Below are 20,414 nucleotides of genomic sequence, written 5' to 3' on the forward strand. Positions count from 1 at the left end.
CTAGTTGTAGCATTGTATTAAGAAAAAAAACAGCAAAAAAAAAAGACGGACACAGGAAACATACACAAGACAGGCCTCTTCCAGCCTCTTTCCTGTCTTCTCGTATGTTTCCTGTGTGCGCCTGTTTTTGGCTGGTTTCTTAAAACAGGAAGTTGTCTGCGGTGTTCAATTGTGCATACAATAATATCATTATAGGTAACAAAAACAAATCTCAAAGGCTACGCTTTTGGTGGCTGCGTGCGTTGAACAGTAATCTCAAAGGCTATGTTTTTCTGGCGCCGACAGCTTTAGCAGAAACTAAAAACTCAAAAATCAGATACCGAATATTCCCAGAATAAGTAAATATTTCACTGTGTAATAATAGAATATTTTAAAAACCTATTTATGTTTGCGTAGACGCACGTGGAAGTGTTACAACCTTGGCAAAGCAGAACGCTGCAGTCATCCAATCCAATCCAAGCTCTAGCCATCGTCGCCACGCCATTTTTCATTCTGCGATCGTTTTAAGGGCAGCGGAGCAGCGTTTGTCACCTTCCGTGCCTGCCGAAGTCTCCTACTCAGCTACCAAGGTATGACAGCTACATCGATTTCTTTTTTAATTCGTTTGGGTATTGAAATGTGTTTTCTTCACAGGTGCCAGGATGCCTAGACTGCGGGAGAAGCCGCACGCGCGAAAAAGAGCGTCGCTGGAAACAAAGACGATATTCGAGGACTTCGGATCTCGCACCGGCAGCCAGCAGTCAACAGCTCGAGAATTCGCAAGTCTAGAACTGTGCAGTGGCGCGCATACCCCGCACGCATGCATTAACATGTGCGTTCGGGCTGTCCCTGCAAACATTTGTACGCCTTGTGATGCTGGTTGCTGCACCGAGGCGACATCGGAAGTTCAGGACGGTGGTTGTGACACTACGCGCACTAAGGACAATGTGCCTTGCTTCCCTGATGGATATACTCTACGTGACGCTTCGGATGGTTCACTTCGCTGTGAGAACGGAACAGGATCCCTTAGGAGAGGTGTACGCACAAGTCAATGCGGGTTTTCTGGTAAGCAGGACCCCGGAGTCTACATTTGCTTTAGCTACCGCGGACTCTTCATCGGCGCCCTTTGATTCTCCTCAGAATCTCCTGGCAAACAGCTTCTCCTGGCTAATGCGCTCATGATCAGAGCTGTAGCCGTCAGTAGCGGCAAGATCGCCTGCTGATCTCTACGAAAATAAAAAGCTCCTTTTAAAAAAGTGAATAATATATTAGTTGTTTTTATCTACAAGTTTGTTTAATATCGTAAGAATATGGTCACTACGGCCACGGCGGGGACATTGTAAACGAGAGTACGCATTCGATGGCCAAGTGAGTTTTAATAATTGTAAGAACGCACTACGCCACGAGAAAGAGCTATTGTTTAAAGAAAGTGAAGAATATATTGATTGTTCTTCACTAATAATTCGTTTAGCCACGTCAGAATGTGGAGACATTGGGAACGAGAGTACGCATTTGACGGCAAGTTGACTTACGAGAACGCACTACGTCGCGAATAAGCTGCAATACCATTAAGCATGTCCGTGTGGCACCCCGCGAATGACATTAAAGTTTAAGGCATTAGCCAGTTAATGTCAGTTTTTGTGCCCGTGTCGCAGAGTGCTAGTGAAGTGATGTAGTCAAGATTAATTCCTTCATGTCGTTTCTGTTTCTTTCGCTGCTTAATAATGCTAATTGATGTGTTTTTGCTCTTTCTTTTTATTCCATGCTGCAAACTCAAATGTCAAAGCAGGGTGGGCAATAAGTATTTTTGTTCTGCTGTTCTCTACCTTGTTGTTGTGCTATTGAAATTGCAAGTTTTCTTCTTTATCCGTGTATTTATTTGTTCTTTGAACAGTACGCATATATCTGCTTATTGGTCTTTTTATGTATATGTATAAGGTGACAATAAACGTTTAATTGTATTTGGAAGTTGGTGTAAATTCATTTCTCGTTTATTTAAAACAAGAATGCATTCAAGCATTAGACCAATGTAATATATATAATGGTCCGGTGCTTGAATGTGTCCCGGCCACTATTGTCGCTTCAAGGCATGTGTATATCTGGAATATCCCCGGGAACGCGCACACACACACACACACACACACACACACACACACACACACACACACACACACATATATATATATATATATATATATATATCCTGAACGTCCCCTGAATGTCCATGCTGGATGTCCGCGTCGGACGTAATACGGATGCCAAAGCGATTACTTTTGGATTTCCCAGGGACGTCCCTCGGACGTACGTCGGACATTCATGGATATCCCACGGACATCCCGAATATCCAGACAGGACGTCCGTCGGACGTCGCCCGGATATCCGTGGTTACTTGGGTTGGTGGGCATGCAGTCCTGTGCAGTGACTTCAACGCACACCACACGGATTGGGGAAGCGGCAGCTGCACCCGCTGAGGCAAAGCCCTCACAGATGCCATCAGTTGAGCTGGCCTGCTGACCTTGGAACACCAGGGAGCCCACCTACGTCTACCGCAGAGCTCGCACGGCCATTGACCTCTCCCTCAACACTGAGCAGTGCTCCTACTCCTGGGCCACAACTTCGGACAAATGGGGGTCTGACCACTTCCCTATTGTGATCAGCCCCAGGTCTGGGAGAAGGCCTAGGTCAAGAACTTACGTCACAGACTGGTCCCTGTTCCGGAAGCACTGCAGCAAGTTGGACGATGGCCGTGACTTCCTGAGCGCCATCGTGGATTGTGCTCAGGCTGCCACCGTTCAGTGCTCTACCCAACCAGATACCCCCGCTCCGGACCTCCACCTGCTCAACATTCCTGCCTCCAGGCGCCGTATGGAGCGTGGAGCAATCCGGACGGGCAAGGCAGAGCATTGGACCGAGTACAGACGTGCAGATGCCCGCTGCAGACGCCAAGCCCAGCGCAGGAGGAGCCTCTGCTCTGCCATCGAGGGCAGGTCCAGGGGACCCCTGGCTTGGAGACTGCTCAAATCCCTCACCAGCAGGAGAGGAAGCCTACAACCTGTCCTCGCCGTGGCCATCACGCTGAGCATCAGCGAAGAGGCCCTTGCGGAGCTCCTCGCCAACCAGTTTGCGCTGGCTGTACCACGCATTGCAGCCATCCTGAAGGTAGGGCAGCCTTCCGTCAGCCTGCCTAGCTGCCTGCACAACCACCACACAGGGTCTTCGCTTCTGTAAATGGCCTGTCATCCAGTCTTGGGAGCCTGGCCTCACAGTTCATTGGCCCAGAAAGCAGTCCGAGCGCTTTTTCGCTGCCTGAGGGCAACAGACTTGAGTGCCCGACTATAGACATCCTACACTTAAGTTCTCTCTCTTCCTCTTTCACTCCCCATTCCCCTCCCCACGTGTAGGGTAGCAAACTGGACTCAGCCTGGTTAACCTCCCTGCCTTTCCGTCTTCCCTTCTCTCTCACCACCCAGGGTGGCCATCGAGCCAGGTTATGGCTATCTACCAGGACCCGCTGACGCTGCACGAGCTCCAAGCATCGCAGTGCACCAGGAGCCCAGTGCACCAGGAACCCAAATGCTTCGCAACCTGGCCGCCAGCGAGCAGCTGCACCTGCTTGACTGCTTAAACATCTGGCAGTCAGGGCAGGTGCCAGAGTCATGGCGCACAGCCTACGTGGCCCCCATCCTGAAGGCCGGCTGAAAATGAGCTCCTATTGGCCAGTCTCACTCACCTCTGCTGCTTGCAAGCTGATGGAGGCCATTGCTTTCTGGCCGATGAGCAGATAGGCTTCCGGCGGAGCTGATGCAGTGCGGACTCCATCGTGGATGTGGTCTCCACGCTGGAAGAGGCCAAGGCCTGCGGTGACGCCGTGCTCCTGGTGCTTATCGGCATGAAGGGGGCCTTTGACGCCCTGCCCTATCCAGTCGTTCAGCAGGCCCTGGACCTATTTGGTAGAGGGCGTCCCACAAGGATCAGTGGTGAGCCCTTTCCTGTTCAACCTGGCCCGACTGCCTGCTGTCCTGCAGAGTGACCCCCACAACCACGTGAATACCTCCATCAACGCGGACCACATCGCCCTATGTGTGCGAAATCCACCACACAGCCACAGCAGTGCGCGCTCGGCTCTGCAAAGAGCACTCGACACCGCCGCTGCTTATTTGAGCTGCATTGGCCTTGCCATCTCGGCAAGGAAGACGGAGGCCATGCTGCTCCACCCAAGAGCAACCGCCCGCTGCACAGCTGCAACTGGAAGGCGACCTTGAAGCCCGGCAGTGACGTACCCGGGGCTACACGTTCATCACCGGCTGACCTGGCTGCCTGCTGTCAAGACCCTGCATGTCCAGGTCCTCCGGGTCCACAAGGCAGTCTCCCAGCTTGTTGCCCGAGGACAGAGCTGCACCACTAGGTGGGCTCTGCGGCTGTACCATGCAGTAGCCACCTCACGCCTGCGGTACGTCCTCCCACTCGTGGCACTACCACGTGCCCGTCTCAAGAAGCTGGAGCTGCAGCATAGGGCCGAGATTAGGTTCTGCCTGGGCGCTCCCTGCAGCTCTGAAATCGCTGCAACCTTGGCCGAGGCAGGAGCATGGTCCCCATCACTCCTGTCACAGCCCACATTCTACAATCAGCCACAGCTGTGCACATCGCTGAATGACACTGCGTTCAGGTATATCGGTCACATTCCGACCGCACACACAACCCCCATCACATCTGCACTGAGCATTACGCTGCGGAGAAAGCTTATCAGTGAATGGCTACTGACAGCGCAGCGAAATTTTGGTTCTAAAGCAATTTTTCCCGACCGTGCAATGAGGCCGCAATGCGAGACCGCAACGAGGCCGCAATTTGGTGACTTTATTCACTACCGCCCTTAGCCGGCAGATCTGAACCATGCATCAGGAATGTGCATTTCCATTGGGGAACAATAGAAACTCTTATTTAGGCTAAACAAGCGCGCGTACGTACGTACTTACATGCCGCACTCGGGACATCTGCCATTCAAATATTCTGCCATGTAGCAGCACCGTAACCAAGTAATGTTACTGTTACGTGCTTGTGACAAAGACTCTAAATAACTCTGAAGGAGCGCAGTTCCGTGTAATATACGTTCTCTGCATTAGGGCACTGTAGCACTGGCTGGCCGGTGTGGCGGTCCCTGCAATGCATCACAAAAGCTCGTGAGGAACCTGGCTATAAAGTATCATCACAGAACACCTATATATGGCATCATGCAGTCGAAAGATTAGCTACGCGTAGTAGATGCACATCAAACGCAAAGACTAAGTATACTTACGAGAAGCAAACGCCCGAAAAATAAGCGATCCACCGCTTCGTGCACTCCGAGCCTGCCATATGCCATATTATGCCGCCAAAAAGGCCGAATGTGACATCACGGACGTAAAAAAACAAAGACCGGATGTGGCGTCCCGGACGTGACGTTTGGGTGAACCTAACGCTTGCGCTGCGTTCACCGGGTGAACGCAGACACTTTCAGAGACAGGACACCTTGAAGGCGCGCTTGGCAAGCACCGTTCCGTCTGTCACAATGATTCATTTTCTACTAAAATAGCACGTGAAACGGTGTTTTAGCTTTATTATTACGCGAAAACATGTTTTGTTTAACTATGAGAACTTGTTATTGTGTGTACGACTACATGTTACGTAAAAATCAGCGGGCCGCTAAAGTTGGAGGACAGACGACAAGTTTCGCGCTCGCTTTGAAACAGTTGGTCGTCTGTTCTTGCTTTTCTTCGCTTTGTCATGCATTGTGGGTGAGTAAAGATGTAATATGCATGAATGGAAACATTTCATGAAGATTTTACTTTGAGAACGAAAGTGTCTGCGTTCACCCGGTGAACGCAGCGCAAGCGTTAGGTTCACCCAAACGTCACGTCCGGGACGCCACATCCGGTCTTTGTTTTTTTACGTCCGTGATGTCACATCCGGCCTTTTTGGCGGCATAATATGGCATATGGCAGGCTCGGAGTGCACGAAGCGGTGGATCGCTTATTTTTCGGGCTTTTGCTTCTCGTAAGTATACTTCGTCTTTGCGTTTGATGTGCATCTACTACGCGTAGCTAATCTTTCGACTGCATGATGCCATATATAGGTGTTCTGTGATGATACTTTATAGCCAGGTTCCTCACGAGCTTTTGTGATGCATTGCAGGGACCGCCACACCGGCCAGCCAGTGCTACAGTGCCCTAATGCAGAGAACGTATATTACACGGAACTGCGCTCCTTCAGAGTTATTTAGAGTCTTTGTCACAAGCACGTAACAGTAACATTACTTGGTTACGGTGCTGCTACATGGCAGAATATTTGAATGGCAGATGTCCCGAGTGCGGCATGTAAGTACGTACGTACGCGCGCTTGTTTAGCCTAAATAAGAGTTTCTATTGTTCCCCAATGGAAATGCACATTCCTGATGCATGGTTCAGATCTGCCGGCTAAGGGCGGTAGTGAATAAAGTCACCAAATTGCGGCCTCGTTGCGGTCTCGCATTGCGGCCTCATTGCACGGTCGGGAAAAATTGCTTTAGAACCAAAATTTCGCTGCGCTGTCAGTAGCCATTCACTGATAAGCTTTCTCCGCAGCGTAATGCTCAGTGCAGATGTGATGGGGGTTGTGTGTGTGGTCGGAATGTGACCGATATACCTGAACGCAGTGTCATTCAGCGATGTGCACAGCTGTGGCTGATTGTAGAATGTGGGCTGTGACAGGAGTGATGGGGACCATGCTCCTGCCTCGGCCAAGGTTGCAGCGATTTCAGAGCTGCAGGGAGCGCCCAGGCAGAACCTAATCTCGGCCCTATGCTGCAGCTCCAGCTTCTTGAGACGGGCACGTGGTAGTGCCACGAGTGGGAGGACGTACCGCAGGCGTGAGGTGGCTACTGCATGGTACAGCCGCAGAGCCCACCTAGTGGTGCAGCTCTGTCCTCGGGCAACAAGCTGGGAGACTGCCTTGTGGACCCGGAGGACCTGGACATGCAGGGTCTTGACAGCAGGCAGCCAGGTCAGCCGGTGATGAACGTGTAGCCCCGGGTACGTCACTGCCGGGCTTCAAGGTCGCCTTCCAGTTGCAGCTGTGCAGCGGGCGGTTGCTCTTGGGTGGAGCAGCATGGCCTCCGTCTTCCTTGCCGAGATGGCAAGGCCAATGCAGCTCAGGTAAGCAGCGGCGGTGTCGAGTGCTCTTTGCAGAGCCGAGCGCGCACTGCTGTGGCTGTGTGGTGGATTTCGCACACATAGGGCGATGTGGTCCGCGTTGATGGAGGTATTCACGTGGTTGTGGGGGTCAGTCTGCAGGACAGCAGGCAGTCGGGCCAGGTTGAACAGGAAAGGGCTCACCACTGATCCTTGTGGGACGCCCTCTACCAAATAGGTCCAGGGCCTGCTGAACGACTGGATAGGGCAGGCCGTCAAAGGCCCCCTTCATGCCGATAAGCACCAGGAGCACGGCGTCACCGCAGGCCTTGGCCTCTTCCAGCGTGGAGACCACGTCCACGATGGAGTCCGCACTGCATCAGCTCCGCCGGAAGCCTATCTGCTCATCGGCCAGAAAGCAATGGCCTCCATCAGCTTGCAAGCAGCAGAGGTGAGTGAGACTGGCCGATAGGAGCTCGCGTTTTTCAGCCGGCCTTCAGGATGGGGGCCACGTAGGCTGTGCGCCATGACTCCGGCACCTGCCCTGACTGCCAGATGTTTAAGCAGTCAAGCAGGTGCAGCTGCTCGCTGGCGGCCAGGTTGCGAAGCATTTGGGTTCCTGGTGCACTGGGCTCCTGGTGCACTGCGATGCTTGGAGCTCGTGCAGCGTCAGCGGGTCCTGGTAGATAGCCATAACCTGGCTCGATGGCCACCCTGGGTGGTGAGAGAGAAGGGAAGACGGAAAGGCAGGGAGGTTAACCAGGCTGAGTCCAGTTTGCTACCCTACACGTGGGGAGGGGAATGGGGAGTGAAAGAGGAAGAGAGAGAACTTAAGTGTAGGATGTCTATAGTCGGGCACTCAAGTCTGTTGCCCTCAGGCAGCGAAAAAGCGCTCGGACTGCTTTCTGGGCCAATGAACTGTGAGGCCAGGCTCCCAAGACTGGATGACAGGCCATTTACAGAAGCGAAGACCCTGTGTGGTGGTTGTGCAGGCAGCTAGGCAGGCTGACGGAAGGCTGCCCTACCTTCAGGATGGCTGCAATGCGTGGTACAGCCAGCGCAAACTGGTTGGCGAGGAGCTCCGCAAGGGCCTCTTCGCTGATGCTCAGCGTGATGGCCACGGCGAGGACAGGTTGTAGGCTTCCTCTCCTGCTGGTGAGGGGTTTGAGCAGTCTCCAAGCCAGGGGTCCCCTGGACCTGCCCTCGATGGCAGAGCAGAGGCTCCTCCTGCGCCGGGCTTGGCGTCTGCAGCGGGCATCTGCACGTCTGTACTCGGTCCAATGCTCTGCCTTGCCCGTCCGGATTGCTCCACGCTCCATACGGCGCCTGGAGGCACGAATGTTGAGCAGGTGGAGGTCCGGAGCGGGGGTATCTGGTTGGGTAGAGCACTGAACGGTGGCAGCCTGAGCACAATCCACGATGGCGCTCAGGAAGTCACGGCCATCGTCCAACTTGCTGCAGTGCTTCCGGAACAGGGACTAGTCTGTGACGTAAGTTCTTGACCTAGGCCTTCTCCCAGACTTGGGGCTGATCACAATAGCGAAGTGGTCAGACCCCCATTTGTCCGAAGTTGTGGCCCAGGAGTAGGAGCACTGCTCAGTGTTGAGGGAGAGGTCAATGGCCGTGCGAGCTCTGCGGTAGACGTAGGTGGGCTCCCTGGTGTTCCAAGGTCAGCAGGCCAGCTCAGCTGATGGCATCTGTGAGGCCTTTGCCTCAGCGGGTGCAGCTGCGGCTTCCCCAATCTGTGTGGTGTGCGTTGAAGTCACTGCACAGGACTGCATGCCCACCAAGGCGAACAGCCAGCTGGATGAGGCTGGAGGGATCCCACAGCTTTCCTGGACGGATGCAGATGCTCGCCACAGCCGTGTCCTGGCTGCCAAGGCGTACCACAACGGCGCATGACTCCAAGGGGCCACCGGCGATGTCAGCAACAGGTAGAACAGCACGCGCCAGGGTGCTGCGGACATAGATTGCCGTGCGTGGCTTTCCTGGCTTATGGACTCCATCTAGGCAGGGTGCCGCAGTGCAACTGCGTGTGGCACAGGTGGTGGCACCCGAGTAGTCGGGAAGCCGTAGGTTCTCGGCCACGGCATATGTCTCCAGCAGTGCGAGTACCGTATAGTGCGGAATATAGGTTGAGGTTTTTTCCCAAAAATATTACTAAAAGTTCACCCTTTGACTTACATACCGGCCCTTGGCACAGCATGAATAGTCGTCTGGCAGCATGTAGGAGCGCAGACCTTTCGGCATCCACATTGTTATCGCCCCCTTGGTGACCGACGCGGCCCAACTCGCGGGCGCTGCGCGGTTCTTTATTCTGACGAAGTTCTTTATTCTATGGCGCAGTGCACCCGGAGCTCAAAGACTGGGTGGCGGATTTTGTCCGCGAGCATCGTGCCTGATCTTTGCCAGTCACAGCAGAACTCATCTGCATCAAAGCTATTGAGATCGCCCGAGAATCCGGACTGCCCAAGGAACAATTCAAGGGCTCCATTTATTGGGTTCGTCGCTTCATGTAACGCAAGGGATTCGCACTTCGACAGCGCAAATCAATCTGGCAGAAGCAGCCAGAGGCATACGAGGACAAGTTGGTCAAATTCCAGCGCTATGTTATCCGTCTCCGGCAGCAGCATGGCTACATGTTGGTACAGATCGGCAACGCTGATGAGATGCCGGTGTGGTTCGACATGCCGTCGCTCACCACAGTGTGCGAACGTGGCACAAAAGAAGTTGAGCTTCTTTCTACGGGGAACGAGCATTCACGGTGATGCTCGCGTGTACTGCAGATGGCAGAAAGCTGCCCCCATACATAATATTCAAGAGGAAGACGCTGCCGAAAGAGGCTTTCCCACGGGATGTCGTTCGCGTGAATGAAAAGGGCTATATGGACGAGGCCCTCATGCTCAATTGGATTAAGACCGTCTGGAATCGGCAACCAGGGGCACTCTTGCGGTGTCCGAGCATGCTCGTCTTGGATGCCTTTCGCGGGCACTTGACCGCAGGATTGAAGCTGGCACTTCGCGACGGGAGGACGGAACTCGCCGTCATTCCGGGAGGCATGACGTCAACACTTCAGCCACTGGACGTCGTGCTCAACAAGCCTGTTAAAGACCGTGTCCGTGAACAATATAATCAGTGGATGGCCGGCGACAACCTGATGACCCCAACCGGCCAGCTGCGCAGGCCGCCTCTCGTCACTGTGGCCACATGGGTGTCGCAGGTTGTGCTCGCTGCCCGACGATATGGTGGTGTGGGCATTCAAGAAGTGTTGCATAAGCAAGAAGTGTTGCAAAATTTTTTGCATAAGCCAGGAACGCACACACGAGTCCAAAGAACTTTGTCACCAGGAGAAAAAGTTACAGCACAGTGGGTCGAGTCGTAACGAAACTTGCGAGCGTCCTGGGAGACGTCGGTGTTAAGCGGGGCGAGGCGTCTGCACTCTGCGAGGCGAGACACAAACTGTTCCAAGAAAGGAACTGATGGGGGTACAGGAGTCGAAAGGAATGATACATCAAGAATGAAACTTGGTGAACAGCCATAGATGAAGAAAAAATGTTAAAATCCAGTGGTACGTTGCGTAGCCATGTTATAGGCGAATGTCATGAACGACAGGATTGCATCCCCGTTCGTGTGGCCAGGGTAGATGTACAGTCGCATGCAATATGACTTGCAACACTCTTGTTCGTTGTTGAAGGGGCTCCACGGCTGCGCAGCAGCTCTGACATTCGAAATAGCAGTTTAATAGACACCACTAATTGAAGCTGTGTTTCGGTCTGGAACTTACCATGTGTCTGCACAGCCGTACAGCCTTGGAACCCCTTCGACCACGGGCACCGGTGTTGCAATTCATATTGCATGTGACTGTACATCGCAATCATCAAGCTGTTGGTCTGCGGATGGTAACTGGAAGTCGTCTTGCGAATTGTGTTAGAGGCGCACAGAACTTCGGTAAGGATAGAAGAGAGGAAGACTGCTGCGGTCACTGAGGAGAACGCGTGAAGCACTGCGGTGTAAGATAATGTTGTGTAGAAAGAAATCGGCGACTTCAGCAGCAGTCCAGGATGGTAGAGATGCTGTCTCCGCATAGCGTGTTGGATGGTCTATGGCCGTTGCAATCCAACGATTTCCATGTGAGGTCATGGGAAGAGGACCGTACAAGTCTATTCCAACTACTTCAAAAGGCGAAGCGGGACAAGGCAGAGGTTGTAAAGAGCCAGAAGGAGCTGTTGGGTTTGCTTTGACAATGAACGCAGGGTGCAACATACTTCGCAACGGCTGAAGATGGGCCAGGCCAGGAGCAGCAACTTCATATTCTGTTGTAAGTCTTGTGGTAGCCTAGAGGACCAGTCGTCGCATGATCGTGAAAGGCTTCAAGCACCTCACATTGCAGAGAACATGGTATGACCGGGACCCATTTGTTGCCATCGATGTGATAAATGTTGCGATGTAAAACCCCATTGTGCAGCTTGAATTGATTAAGTTGTCGACAAAGTCAGGTGTTTGGAGGTGACGAAGAATCTTCCATGCGTTGGAGAATAGTTCAGCAGTATGGGTCGATGCGTTAGTGGGACACAAGGACAGATGGGCTATTGTGTCTTAGCCATTCGAGGGCTACAATGGGTAAAGCCGATGAAGAGGACTCGGGACGTACACAATCGCGGAGAGGTTATGGTGAATCGTCATGATTCGGCAGAGGGTAGCAAGAGAGAGCATTGGTGTCTTGATGCTTCTTTGCAGCCCTGTAGGTGACATTGAAATCGTACTCCTGTAGGTGAAGCACACAGCAACCCAGGTGACCTGATGCACAGTGTGTTATGGTCGGTAACGACTGTGAAATGGCGGCCATGAAGACATGGGTGAAATTTTTGCACGGCCCAACTGCAAAGCACTCCTGCTTGGTTATGGTGTAGTAATTTTCTGCACTGGTTAGTGCACGACTAGCCTAAGCTATTACTCGTTCGCGGAATGTGTTGTCGCATTGTAGTAGAATGGCACCGAGACTGACTGCTAGCGTCGGTGTGAAAGATGGTGGGCGCGGTTGGATCAAAGTGGCGCAGTACTGGGTCTGACGTCAGGGCATGTTGCAAAAGCAGGAAAGCATGTTCACATTCGTCGGACGAAACAAAGGGTGCGTTACTGGGGAGGAGTTGATGGAGCGGGGACGTAAGTGTAGCGAAGTTGCATATGAAGTGCCGGAAGAAGCAAGTCCAAGAAAACTGTGCATGTCTTTTTGACGCAGTGGACACAAAATTCGAGGATGGCAGTAAGCTTCTCGGGGTCTGGACGAATACCTTCTTTGCAGACTATGTGCCCCAGAACATTGATGGCCTTGCTGGCCAAACTGCATTTGTGTGTGTGTGTGTGTGCGCGCGTGCGTGGTGCGCGCGCGCGCGCACACGCGCGTGTGTTGAGCTGCAAACCAGCATTTGCAAGACAGGCAAGGACTTCATCAAGATGTTGCAAATGTTGTGAGAACATGGTTGAAAACACAATGTCGTCGAGATAGCACAGACAGGTTTTCCATTTCAAGCCACACAAGACTTATCGATCATGCGTTCGAATGTGGCAGGCACATTGCAGAGTCCAAAAGGCATCGCACTGAACTCGTAGAGCCCATCAGGGGTAGCAAATGTCGTTTTTGCTTTGTCGGATTTGGACATCGGTATTTGCCAGTAGCCTGGTCTAAAGTCAAGGCTAGAAAAATACTCAGCACCGTGGAGTGAATCTAGTGCATCATCCATCCGTGACACGTGGTGAACATCTTTGCGCACGGTAACAGACGCAAGAACACACTGAGCTGTCTTCGTGCCAATTGCAACGACATGAGTGTCAACAGCTCAAGTGACAGTTGATCCACGAGGTAACAGTTGGGGTTCGATTTGGTTTATTGCAGTAAGCAATGCAGACCCCTCAGAGAAGCGAATAAGGCCAGGGGTAATCAGAATTGCTCGGGATAGGGTATGGTCATAGGGTAGAATGAATACGCCGCCATCCACAATGTTACAGGAGTTGACACCTATAATCTTTTCTTTAGGTGGCCAAAGAACGTAATCGGAAGAGGTGACGAGACGAATGCATTCTTCGTGGTTAGGAAGAGAATTGCCAGTGGCATCATCCAGTTGTGTGAGGCGCTGACGACAAGAGATAGAAGCAAACGCCAAAGATAAGAAGTCCCACCCCAAGATGAGTTCATGGGTCACTCACGAAATACCGCAAAAACAATGTGGTGAAGAATTTAGTCTATGGACACACGAACAGGACACGGTGCGATTGGACGAATAATAACCTTGGCCGCTGCACAAAGAGAAAGGCCGGAGTAAGGCAATTCTTGTGTTTTATAGAGTCCCAAACAGTCACATGGCAATGATCGACAAGCGTCTTGTAACATGGAGCCACCTCAGAATTGCGCCAAACAAAGATGATGGATGCAGCCAGTCTTGCCAGATAACTACATTTTGACTATTCTGTATTGTTTGCATTTTTTGTGTAAAAGGAATTGTCGCAGAGAGTTTTATCTTCAGTGGCCTTCAGTTGACGTCATCTGCTACAACTAGCACATAAGTTAACTCCATAGCACCACTAGGATGGAGACATTGTGTCGTGGGGTGCTTCCTTAAAAGTGGACAAGAAGATTCTAAAGGAAAAGTGTGAGATGGTCACAGTAATAACCAAGGCATTTGGCATGGAAATGACCCAGCTATGAAAGTATTATCAGATGTGGACAAGCATATAATACTAAATGGCGCCTTGCACGAGTCCCAAGTGTCAAATGTAATGAGTATTGTGCATTGAAAGGGCCAAAAATGTTTTGTACATGCAAGGGAACACTATGGGCATTTGATAACAGTTGCTTAGATGTACTACATTAACAGGAACCAAACGAACTCCCTTAGACATAAGCATGCAGCAAATTCAAGGACTAGATGAAGCTTCAAAGAAGTAACTGCATTTCATGTAGGATAGGTGTGAATGACCTTTGTGCACGAGATCAGTGACAAAAACGCTAAATGAATGCAGTACAGTGTCTGTATCATATCTTGTGCAGACCAAACTAGCCTGGAGTTTCAGCGTTCCTTGTCAGTTCATTTAAATAGGCACTACATTGTTCAAAGTGCAATATTCTACAAAACATAATATGCAAGATGTAGCATGCTAACCCTCGTGGCTCAACAACTACTGAACCGAAACCTCAATGAGCAGTGAAGCTTCCTTGTAATTTTCATCGTAACCATACTTTCGCTCTTGAAAGTGAACCTCTTTAGTGAATTTGCTTGTGTATTAATTTTTCTTTAGGCAAGTATTTTTTATACATGTTAATGTCTCAATCCTGCTTTTTCTTTCCGGGGCTAAAACAAAAGCCTCTTATTTCACTTTGATCTTTTGACCTAGGAAGCCATCATCTGGTGCTGTGTACAGCAAGCACATGCTTCGGGCAAGGAGGGAGCCAGCACCATATCTACATCAGCAATAACCTCGGTGCTCAAAATAAACATTTTCTGTGCAAATACCTGTCTTTTTATACTTCCAGCATGAATTAATAAGTTTCTTTTGCCTTCACATGCAGGAAGGTTTATAGGAATAAATAGTGACTGTTGAATGCCCAGGAAAAGCCTTGAAGCCATTCTACTTGTACAGTGATAAAGTACATGTGTACTTGAACTTGATAGTACAGAAACGAAAGGCAAAGTAACAGGCAAAATGCTCGGGGCAGCAGTCGTATAAATGGTAGATGAACACAGCTAATTGTGCTGTCCAGTTTCATTCAGTTTGACCAAATGTTGCAAGAATTGCCTTCAATATGAATCATTCAGTTTAGCCAGCTAAAGTCGAACTCGTACAAACTTTGGAATGTCTGCTGGGAATTTTAGCATAAATGGTATGTGTGCATCCTTCAGCAGCACCACAAGCCCAGAAAGGTTTTTGCGTTACTGTCCCCCCTCCCTTGGGGTTATTGCAGTGTCTACTTCAAGTGCTTGAGGGTATAATGGAAAATTGACTGCATTCTCCAATGAGAAGGCTACATAAATATGCAGGACAAGAGCTTGTAGGCCTGGTTATAAGCATGAATTAGATATGTATAGACCAAAGGCAATATGAATACAATATGTTAAATTGCATCCATATGTGGGAACTGCCCACATCAAAGGAAAGAAAGTGCAATACTTGCAACCTACCAACATAAACATCAGTCTAGGGAAGGATTCTGTAAGGATCCACTAAGTGGACTGTTTCAGCACACACTGATTAGGTAGAGCTATAAGCTGGTAGAGCAAGTGGCAATCATCACCATGGGCTCTCGTGCTCTATTCATTCAGCGTGTACTGGAATGGACAGTCCACTTAGTCAACACTTGCAGACTAGCCCCCTAGGGCTCTGGAAGCACGCAGTATATTAAGCTTAAGTCTGGAGTGCTACCTTCTGCTTATGTGGCAAGTCCTCCTGTTTACCTGTTCCTTTCAACTGAGAGCTGAGCACTGCCTAGGTTAAGTCATAAAAAGCAACCAGCGTCCATAGAATTCAAACTATTACTATTTGCCCTATATAAGGGGACAGTGAAGCCTAAAATGACACTTGACTTGGGCCATATTTTTCGCGATATGCCCGAGAATATTGGGATTTCCCATCAATTTTACCCTTCCTACATCACATAGTGAACAACCTGAAAACTTAACACTGTTGCGCAGAGCGATGAAGGGTCAGGATTTGAGCGAGAAAACAACACATGACACCTGAGCGCAAACTATGAACTGGTTTATTTTTCTGCAAGTGAAGCGTACATAAAGCCTACACGCATGCACAGGAGTCCTCTTCCCGGTCTACCTACACCCTCTATTGTCAGTGATTATGCTAATCTCTTTATTGCTGAGTGAAATAGACGGCGGGCTGACACATGAGCCCTGTGCGTCCACCTTGAGGTTGTATGCTTCCACGACTTGTCTTTTCCTTTGGTTCCTACTTTTCAGCAGAATCATTGCCTTGTGCTCAGGTGTCTATTGTTTTCTCGCTCAAGTCCTGTCCCTTCGTCACTCCGCACAACAGTGTTAAGTATGTTGAACCAACTAGCACACTGCACAATTTTCCTGATCTTGAAAACAATTGTAAACTAAAGTCCGTGAGAAACAAAGTGTTCTGTCATGACATACAGATTTATGCATGATCACTTTGCTATATAAAAATACAATTTTAGCCAATGTTAACGAAGAGCTTCACTTCTGGAGTTCACTGAAATAATGTCTGTGATGCATTGTGACAGTACGAGGTCCTGGAGATCCTACTGTGGAGATATGTCAACATTGAGCCTATTCCTGTTTAATGTATGGATAGATGCCTTCACGAAGAGTTGGGGAAACTGCACAATACAATGTTTTATATCACATGTAATAATTATGCTGTGATAAAGTGTACACGCTGCGCTTAATGTTTTAGAAAAGCTCAAGAAAAGGCTCCAGAATAGGTATGATGGATAGGCAACCTTTTATTTGGCTCTCTTCATAGTGAAATCTAGACGCATCACCTCAGCCACACTTAGTAAAATCTGTGGGCTCGTACTGCCCATGCCTTTACTGCACAAGTTGCTTTGGTGCTCCCAGTCTTGACAGGTAACACTTAAGCACACTCTCATGCACGTGTTTGTTCCAAAGCTACAGCTGCTAACTAAAGTAACTCCCACATGCGATTCTGTAACTCTAGACCTAACTGCAAAAACGCATGCAGTACTACGAGTTTGGCATGGAGTCCACATGACATGTGCACAACTTCAAATTTCGTATAGGCAACAGATAACTGGTAACCTGTAACAAAAGAGTAACAAAATGGATGCCAAGGAAAATTCACCCAAAGCCTTAGGCAGGAAAATGAGGTGTTGTGATGAGATAAATAGCAATCACATTTGATCGACTGACTAAAAGCTGGCAGGGGTATTGCATTTGACATGATTGAAATGAGCTGCAGCATGGCATGGTAACTGTGGCAGCCTTTACAATGCCGCGCTCTCTGAATTACACTTATGTGCATCCATATGCTGCAGCGACCAACTGTTTTTATTCAAGAAAGCCAGGTTTGTGGTTCAGCACACATCATACGCTGGCAAACTGACTGATGAGTCAACTCCCTGAGATCATCCCATGAGTCTGAGTGAGCCCAGCTGAGCAGTATTTTGGCGAGTTTGAGCCCGAGTGAGCTCGGCTGAGTAGTAAATTCTTATGTGTTCAAGTGAGCAGCTAATTATAATTTTGGCGAGTCTAAATAGTGAGTTCCGATTATTTTACCAACATATATATGGTCCGTGTACTTTCGAAATTCAGCTACGACACTTGCGCATAGGTTGGAAATTAAGCTTCTCGCCAAGTGACTACTGCATAAATGATCATAGAGCTAGCGAAGAACGATACGCCTTAATGATGCAGCGTGCCGCGCGGGATCCATGTGTGCAGCGTGCCAGTGGATGGGTGCGTGTTTGGGAAATTAGGGGGTTTCGACCCATCCACAGATAATTTACATAATACCTTTCTCCATAGTGTATTATTGCGATCGCAATTTTTGGACACCCTAAGCGAATTTTCGCCATCGCCCTGATGTTTGGTTTAAAGTCCAAGTGTGACAAAAATTATAGTGCTCCGTTGCATCCCACATGCTGGGGTTAATTGCGAATGAAAGGGTGCGAGGGTTAGCCGAGAAGGATGGCAGCTTTATGCGCGCTGTCCACGTCCCGTGATCAAGTGCGCGCTAGGGTCAGAGAGCGCGCGACGTCTCTTGCCTGGCCGTGCCCGTGCATATGGCTGTCCGCGCGCAGCAGAGTGCATATACACGGCCCGCGCGTGCCACATTTTTTAAAAGTAATTTGCGGCCGGTGTAAAGGCGGCAAGCCGACGTGGCTGCTGGTTTCATGAGTGTCAATTGGAAGTAGCGATATCTAAGTTTCGGGCGAAACTTAGAGAACAGTGACTTCCTTAGAGGGGCCAAAATTTTGGGGCGCATGAGCGGCACGTATAGTAGAATGCAGTGTTCTATTGTAAAAAAAAAAAAAATTGATGTAACAAAATAGAGTGCTGAGTCTTACGTCTTTGTTACATCAAGGTTCAACAAAAATTAAGCGCTGGAAATCAGCGCTGGACGCACATGCAACTCCTTACTCCACACTGAAAACATTTGAGAAAACATTTTTTTAAAATACTTTGTACATTTGTATAAATACCTGCGGATATTCCTCTGGTTTAGCCTAATTATGTGCTGCCTACTTAACTTACTGACGCAGCATACGTATCATTACGAAATTTATAATTTTTTGCTTTTAGAAAAAGCATCGAGTTATTGAATTTTGCGAACAGAAAAAAAATTGCAACTTCCAATATAGCGCGCTTCCTAGGCTATTAAATAGCTACAATGTTCAAGGAACGTACTGTTTCCATGAGTGGTTTACTCATGCAGTAAGATGTACTGCTCCTACACCTTGTAATAAAAAGCATATGCATCGACACATAGCAGCTGATATTCTTGCTTATTTTCTCATCACAGAGGTAGATGGGGCACATGAACCAATATGCTCACACAAATCAACGTGACCAACTACTGCGGAGACATGGCAACGAATTCTTTGTTTACCTTCTACGCCACAAGTGCGAGGTTTGCGCATTAATTTGACTTCATGAAACCCTATTTATACTACAGGCTTTACGGCAATGCTTCCATGCAGTGCGGTGAAGCGCTCGACGAAACTGCACATATTATATGATTTGTTTGATATTAACTCGAGATGCAAACGTTTGTGCAGGCAGGCAAGCAATGTTTCCATTCACGCATCGCACCAAAATAGCGAGCATTGATCTGGTTTCATGACATCGTAGTTTTTCCACTAGCTTTACGGCAGTGCTTGTGTATAGTGCTGCGAAGCACGACGGAACTCAACGTTATTATACGGTGTGCTTGAAATCCACTCGAGATGCAAACGTTTGTGCAGGCAGGAAACGAATGATTTCATTCACGTAGCACAACACGAGAGCGCGCTCTATGCAGTCCTTTGATTGAATAAAACTCTATTTCTGCCACAGGCTTCACAGCAATGCTTGTGTAGAGGGCTGTGAAGCTCGACGCAGCTGTAACAACATCCCACAGTACACCCGATTTTTACCGAGTTTGTTTTAAAGGGCCCCTCACAGGCTACATAACAAATTTTGGTTATACACTGAAAGTTGTTACGTGCCTCTAAGAAGTGTTCTACCACAAGCATTTTTCAAATTGGTTCATTAACAGCATATAGAGAATGATTGAAGTGCCGCGAACGCATGATTTCAGGAGGCGAGCGTCGCCGCCTATATAATTACTCTCTCGACATTCCCCATTTCGCCTGTGTAAGCAAATTTCCTTCACTGCGTTCTCCCATACCGGAGCCGAGGGGTCGCGGCGGGTATACCCTGCCGTCTTCTTTTTTTCACCGTCACTGGCACACTTCCGGTGACGGTGTCGCGCGAGCTGTTGCGCTTGTCTCGTTTCCTGTAGCGGACGATAGTGCGCGCTCTACACGAGAACACGTGATTAGCGGTATAAGTCAGTGCCCCAGCACTGAGGCAAACGCGAGAGGATAAAAGAGCATTCATGATCGCAATGCTGGAACACATGTAGACAATGACGTATAGTTTCGTTCTCTGCGCGTGTGCAAACGTCGGGAAAAGGAGACGAAACGGAAATTCATCTCTCTTGCTACAGTGCGAAGTAAAACAAAAGCACCCAGACATTCGGGTTGTATTTTTCATTATTTCTCTAAACTTTAATTAGTTCACTGCAGCAACAGATTCAACAAATAACTGATGCTGCCTTGAATCTAAGTCACGTGTCACTCTGAGTGCCACACAGCACAGCCTGTGCTCCTATGCAGCAGCAAAGTTACGGGCATTCATCTGCTTGCTGCTGCGATAACATTATGACACTTTAACTCAGAGGTACGATTTTTGTTGTGTGAGATTATAGATAGCCAGTAGACTACTTGTCTGATGTTAAATGCTATGACCCACTGGCAATCCACGATGCACTCAACGAAAACGTTTTTATGCTGTGTGTGGCGTGACTCACCAGTGACCCACACGCAAGAATTCTTGCTCTTGTGTTGCCATCTGAGGTTTGAAATTGCAACTAATATATATTTTTATTGCATTGGACATGGGGTGGCATGTTTGTTTCGGAGAGTGGAGTGGCGGCGCATTTCTCAGTTGGGTTTCTTGCAAACGTTCGCAGCAGTCTTTGAAATACGTGCCATTGGAATAAGTACCTGCATTTTTCTTGCTACTCCCGAACTTTTCA

The 20,414-nt window shown here is 49.3% G+C and overlaps 1 protein-coding gene and 2 long non-coding RNA genes across 4 annotated transcripts in view; 2 read left to right on the forward strand and 1 right to left on the reverse strand.

Annotated features, from left to right (window-relative positions):
• The window catches only part of LOC139054908 (U2 small nuclear ribonucleoprotein auxiliary factor 35 kDa subunit-related protein 2-like), a 303,026-nt gene that overhangs the window by 18,149 nt on the left and 264,463 nt on the right, over nt 1-20,414 (reverse strand). The gene's annotated exons all lie outside the window — the stretch shown is intronic.
• On the forward strand, nt 419-1,947 carry LOC139059984 (uncharacterized). The gene is made up of 2 exons (XR_011514542.1): nt 419-569; nt 634-1,947. It is a non-coding gene; the product is annotated as an uncharacterized lncRNA (long non-coding RNA).
• LOC139054904 (uncharacterized) lies at nt 5,935-14,620 on the forward strand. 2 transcript variants are annotated; one of them, XR_011511608.1, is made up of 4 exons: nt 5,935-6,009; nt 6,148-7,145; nt 7,277-7,572; nt 14,511-14,620. It is a non-coding gene; the product is annotated as an uncharacterized lncRNA (long non-coding RNA). The 2 variants fall into 2 exon arrangements; XR_011511607.1 differs by lacking the exons at nt 5,935-6,009; nt 14,511-14,620 and adding an exon at nt 13,156-14,174 and having other exon boundaries at nt 6,233-7,145.

The sequence above is a fragment of the Dermacentor albipictus genome, chromosome 1 (genome assembly GCF_038994185.2).
Source record: "Dermacentor albipictus isolate Rhodes 1998 colony chromosome 1, USDA_Dalb.pri_finalv2, whole genome shotgun sequence".
Taxonomy (NCBI): domain Eukaryota; kingdom Metazoa; phylum Arthropoda; class Arachnida; order Ixodida; family Ixodidae; genus Dermacentor; species Dermacentor albipictus.